Genomic DNA, 6,690 nt, shown 5'->3' on the forward strand with positions numbered 1-6,690 from the left:
TGTTTGTGCTGTTGATGCCTTGTAGAGGATTTTAATGAAATTATCTGACAAATAACAAGGCTGCTGTGCAGTTAATTGTACTAAGAGACCATCTAAGATGTCTGTGCTCCAGTAATGGTGAATGAAATTGTCAACATCTGAATTTTATTCAGATGTTGCTTAAAACCACCATATTGGCAGTGAAAAAGCTGATGATGTGGCTTCAAGATTCAAAACCAGTGAGTGAAACCATGGTGGCTACATCGTGTAGACTCCAAGCATTTTAGTCAGCATTTGCCAGGCCAACTGTATAAATAAAGTTGGCTTGGCTAAACAAGAGCCTGAAACAAGAGGAGACTAATGTGAAGAGTAGGAACAGCAAAATGTTTAGAAAGATATGCACAATATTAACTGCAAATACAGTATTAACATGCAGATATACGGTTACACTAAAGTACCACATGAAACTATATACTATATAAATATAAATATTAAAAAATATGAAATATGTTTTTTTTAAAATGTTTGTATATTTTAAGTTATTAGTATAATATAAAAAAATAAATCTATGTAGAGTCATGTTGTTTCATGTGTTTATTTTTTAATATAAAATACGAGTGTAGAGTAAATATAATGTTTCACGTGGCGTCATCGAAAGTGGTTACAGTTTTACCTTTATTCAGTTTCATTGCAGCAAAGTCGATACACTTGTAGCGTCGCCCATTGTGAGTTTTATTTTGTAAAAAACATTAAACTAAACCGGAAGTTGTGCGTGTGCGCTTTTTCCTGCCTGTACAGCCCTGCCATTACCGCCACGAGCCAGCAACAGCTGCTGCAGCACATCCCCATCGGTGTGTCGGTGAAACCAGGAGAGAGAAAAAACACACCTCACCGATGAGGACGTGTCTGTGTTTCATCATCAAATACTCAATTATGTCGACATGTCCTCGCGCGCAGGTACAGAAAACCTCAGACCAAAGGCACGTTCAGGTTTCACAGGAAATAAACAGGTTCTAACAATAAATCTTAGTATAGTAGAAAAAAGGACCCTGGTTTCTCAGTACGGACGCACTGGTATCTGATTGGCTCAAGGTGGCGGGCTGGGAGCCAATCAGAACACCTTGAGGGATTCTGCCGCTCCTAGCAACAAGAAGAAACACTAAATGGTTTCGCACTTTTCTCAAAAGAGTAAAAAAAGAAATGTAGTGAATTTATGTGAAACTTTTACTGCCAAACTTTCTTCTTCGCTGAATCTTGTGCTCTGACACACACCTGAAAATCTGTTTCTCACCGTTTTTTGTGTCAGAAATGAGTCCAAATTGTGAGAAATGCATTAAGAGGGTCGAGAAAACTTAGAGCTTTAACAATTCTTCTTTAACTGAAAAAGGACTTTATAATTCTATTATAAACAATGAAGCTTTTTAAAACAATTGTTTGTACTGACAGCATGTAGACAAATAGGGAATGATATATGGGGATTTTAAATATCACGTTACTTTGGACCTCTGACTTCAAGGTCAAATAAGGTCAAACTTTCATAAAATGTTTGATCTTTAAAACTTTTTAAAATTTTGACTGATTTATTGCTTCACAGAAATGACATCAGTGATGATATTCATTCAGAAGGCATAGCGTGCATTAAAGAACACAATGATTTTAGATTTATTTAAAATGCTGACATTTTTCCTTAGCCAACTGTCAGAGACAATATAAATATATCCAAAGGGCAGCTGTGTTTCACTCATTTAGTTTAGAATGTGTGTTGCTAGACAGACATGCTGTATTTTACTGCATTTTACTAATTCAACAACAATAATTACAAATTCCTTTGCAGATTAAGATTTGCCTAATTAAACGTATGAGTTAAAAAAAAATCAGATTCATTAAAGCACGGGTTCTCCTCAGCAATAAAGGAGTCTCTCTGCTGTACATTTTGCAGTGAATTGAATGCTGAATGCAGACATGACTATAAAATTAAACATCCACCATCCAAATTCACATTAATGGGTTTAACTTTTATATTGCGGAGTTGCGATTAACACAAATATTGTTATGCACATATAGCAGCTGCGGTATGTGCAGCTGCTACAGATTAATGCATGGTTACACAGTCAAAATTAGTGGTTTGTTGTTGTTGTAGTCATCGCCAGGCAGGGCCGTGCAGAGACGTTTAAAGGGGCGGGTGCTCAAAGTTAAAAAGGGGCACATTGAACCAGGCTGAATAACAACAACACACATTCATCAAGAATCTAATATGGGACCGCATCATACTATATCACTGTTGTCAGGCAAAGCAAACGTAGCCTATGTTTTACCTGATGGGTACACTGTTGCTGTTGAGGGGTTTCTGCTGCTCCTGCTGCTGATAGTGCTGGAGGGCAGGGCTGTGCTGATCTGAGACTGTAGACATTAAAAAGTTCATAGGAGAGATGGTAGCTGATTAAACAAGTGTCGTGAGATAATAACAAAATGCAAAGAACATAACAAAATGCGCTTGGAACCATAAGGAAACAAAAAACTGTGAACAATAAACGCGGCTCTGCCTGTGAATCACTCTGCTTCTCTTCTTCCTTCCATCCCCTCTTTTCATATAACACTCTCCACTTGCTGTCTATCTGAGAACAAGGCACAACTTGCTTTTGCAATAAACTATAATTATCCACACCTAACAATTCTTGCACTTAATCTATAATAAAATGATGACAGAAAAATGTTATAGAAGCAAAACATTCCAGTTGTGCTTATTATTATTTTTATACTGGAATACCTCTCCAACAACTGGTACATGTGTTAATGTTACCTGTGCTCTTTGTAATCCAGCTGCTGAGGGATCCACTGCCTTTATTAGCCTCACACAGCTCCTACTGTTTCATCCTTGTGTCCTTACCAGCCATGTCTGGACAATGTTATATCATGAGTGCTAATTTAAAAAAATCCATATAAATAAAACACACACATGCACGCACACACAGTGACATTTTAGACCTTCAGAATACTGTATATACTGTGGGCATCATGGTGCTGATCCAGAATCCTTCCCTTATTATTTATTACTAGAGCTACTAGAGGTGGGAATCACCATACATCCCACGATACGATACTATCACAATACTTACCACACGATACGATATTATTGCAATTTTTTAAAATATTTTGCGATATTCAGATTCTGTACATAAAGGTAAACTTTATTAATATTCATTTTATCTAATAGCAAAGTCTCACACTCAGTCTTTCTCTCATTTCAGTCAGTTTTATTGTTGACAAACTGAACGGTTTGTATTACGGTCTAGTCCAACTTAACTGAATGCAACCATCTGGTACAATTATGGCTATTCTGAACTATGCAATTTGTGAAAACTATGCAACCCCTTCAGCAACTGAAGAATTTGAAAGTAAATTAAAATAAAATATTATTTTACATTAAATAAAAAAGTTTTAAACTTAATTAAAATAAAACATGTCTTAAATTAAAATAAGCAAACTGTCATGTTTATTGCTGCCATAAAAAAAAAGTTAAACACATTTGGACAGTGAAGGAATGTCAGGATTCTTGCTCAGAAAAAGGAGCTGATCAACATGCTCTGACTTCAGAGCATGTTGATCAGCTCCACAAAAACTTTTGTAACAAAATATCGATTTCTGCTGTCCCTGTATCGATACATTATTAGCAAACAAAATATCACGATACTACACAGTATCGATTTTTTCCCCCACCTCTAAGAGCTACAATAATAAAGCAATGAGGGGAAAAAAGTAACAAATATTAAATAATGTATTTATGATGATTCCATTTGTTTTACTATCCACTCTGTGCAGGCAGAAATCTTATTACATTTTTTAACTGTAGAGATACAATAATTTTGCTGCTTTAAAATCAGCATTTTAAAATATAAATCTAATATAATCTGTGTCTTAATGTATGTTCTTTAAAATACAGCGTATGGTTTTTTAAAAATATTATAATTATAATAATCCATAATTATGTGGACATGAAAATTAGATCATTTTTAGTGAAATATAAGCCCTCCAGAAAGGCAGGAAAAGCCCTGTAACTTACTTTAAACTAAATATGTTCCCTAAAACGGTGACAGAGCTACAGACCCATGACAGCCTTACCCAGTTAGCCAGCAGCTATGACCAGCACTACTTGTGCAGTTAATAAAAGGACAGGTAATGTTTGTCGCGCTGTTGCACACACAGCACGCTCATTTGTTTCAGTTCGTCAGTTGCCACAAGACAGCTTACCAACGTGTACGTAATAAGCTAATACTGCTGTGTGCTTTAGACTACAGTGTGCGCTGTACACCTACTTACTGGTTGTGTCGCATCAGTCTGTGTCTCTGAGTTAATTTGTGTTTCTCCTACAGCTCCGGACCGCTAAAAATGCGCGTGCTCTTTATGAGCTCGTTCCCTGCTCGTAACCAGCGCGTCAAGGGCGATCATTGGTTAATAGTGATCATGTGACTGATGCAAGCCAGATCCTTTTATTTAGCAAAACTGTGATTAATAGTTAAATATTATTGTTGAGGGGCACAGACAGGACTCCGCACGCACACACACATTAAAAAAATAAATAAATAAATAATTTTTTTTTAAAAAAGTTGCCTCAACAAAAGGGCACTTTGGGCACCCATCAGGAAAGGGGCGGGTGCCTGTCGCCAGGATAATACAATCTTATTTATATGTAACAGCTGCCTCAAGGCGCTTTACATTGTAAGTTAAAGACCCTACAATAATCCAAAGAAAACAGAGAAAACCCCAACAATCATGTGAACCCCAAAGAGCAGGCACTTTGGTGACAGTGGGAAGGAAAAACTTCCTTTCAATGGGAAGAAACCTCCAGCTGCGACCGGTTGGGGGTCACGTAAGCCAAGTCAGACACAGGCAGCATAATCAATAGCAGTTGTACTAAAACACAAAAACACACACAAATAAGCACAACAAATGCACAAATTATGAAAACAAAAACTATTTAGACTATTTATTATCTATTTATGAACTTCACTGCCAGTGAAGCCTAAAACACTGTTAATTTTTTCACAGCAGCTCCTCGAGTTGAGTTTTGCCGCTGATGGAGGTGGGGGCTGCTGAAGATTTGGTTTAACACCTGGAAACATTGTTGGAAATGAAACAGCACCCTCTGCTGGCTGGACTGTATACTTTACTATATGGTATACGTTAATTGATGTAAATCTAAGTTATTAGTGGTTCATGTTTCCTCTTCCCAAAGTTAATCATATGAGCAAAACTTTGATTAACTGAAGAGAGAAAAAGGACAGTATACCCAAACATGGACTGGACATTCACATACTAACATATTTGTCAACCTCCTTTTAAATGAACACAAGTTACATGTGAAAATGAGGAGGGACATTTTTAGATTTAGAATTGAATTTAAAAAAGAAAAGCTTTAAAATATGAATGCTATAAGTTTTAATGAAATGCCAGCAGGAACAAAGCGTACACCACAACATTGATTATCTCATAAGTATCCTACATCCTCCGTCTGCGTCCAAACAAAACTGCAACCTCAGCCAAACAAACATGTATAACGATGTTTTCAGCTGAAAGGTCAGTGTGATAGTACGTGTGTCAGCCAGAACTACGTAATACTGACATGATAATCTGAAATACGCCGTGTACTCAGATGTATCTTGATAAAGTGACATTGGGAGTTTTTCAAGCTCTTCTTTGCTTTAGACCCAACAGTTCTGACATGAAGGTAATCATCCAACATCTGACCAATTTTTACATACAACTACGTTCTCTTCATTCACCTTACCATATCATAACCTACAGTTATTACAACTGAAGCTGTTGTATTATTCACTGAAACAGTAAAGTTACTCCATCCTACAGCATCTCAGTGAAAGCAAAACCTCTAAGTCTCTAATTCTGTGCACCCCACACTTTTATTGTTTAATCCCACTGATCACCAGTCATTGCATCTTTCTCAGACTGCTCATATTCATTTTGCATTGCTTACATGTGTGTCTCATGTATGAAAAAAGATTAATACAGCAGTCAGCTTTAATCTGTCAGCACAAGGAGAGAACTGATGGTATTTTCTTTGATACAATATCTTTGGCTCCAAAGGCTCGAGCCTCGGGACTCTGCTCTGTCTCTGTCGTCTTTATCATGGTTGCCTTGAAGACTTTGTCTGTGTGTTTGTAGCTGCACAAATATCAGAAGACACAGCTACAGAGGGGGAAAAGGCTAGAAAGTGCCCAATTTAAACCCAATATTTCTCATAAGAATGAAGATGGACCATAGCGGGAGGGTACACATCTGCAGATAGCCATTAAATGTCAGTCAGTACCTGTTGATCAAAACATACAACCTCAAATCACAGCAATTGTCACCTACAGGCGTCTTATAGTGTGAGGCAAAGACCCTCCAATATTAAAGAGAAAACCCCAACAATCAGACGAACCCCTTATAGGAGACACTTTGGTGACAGTGGGAAGGGAAAAACTCCCTTTTAACAGGAAGAAACCTCCAGCAGGAGCAGGCTCAGGGAGGGGCAGCCGTCTTCTGTGGTCAGATTTTGATTTGTGTTAATAGCAAATTAAAATACTTTAATAATACACATTGCTGTTGTAACTTTGTTGTAATCTAGCTTTGGAAAAAGTGGAATCTTTAGAGGGAGGTTTCCATCATGTAGCACCGCTGCGGACTCCACCTCCACCCCTTCACTCCTCTTGGGTG

Source organism: Oreochromis niloticus, linkage group LG3 (genome assembly GCF_001858045.2).
Source record: "Oreochromis niloticus isolate F11D_XX linkage group LG3, O_niloticus_UMD_NMBU, whole genome shotgun sequence".
Taxonomy (NCBI): Eukaryota; Metazoa; Chordata; class Actinopteri; order Cichliformes; family Cichlidae; genus Oreochromis; species Oreochromis niloticus.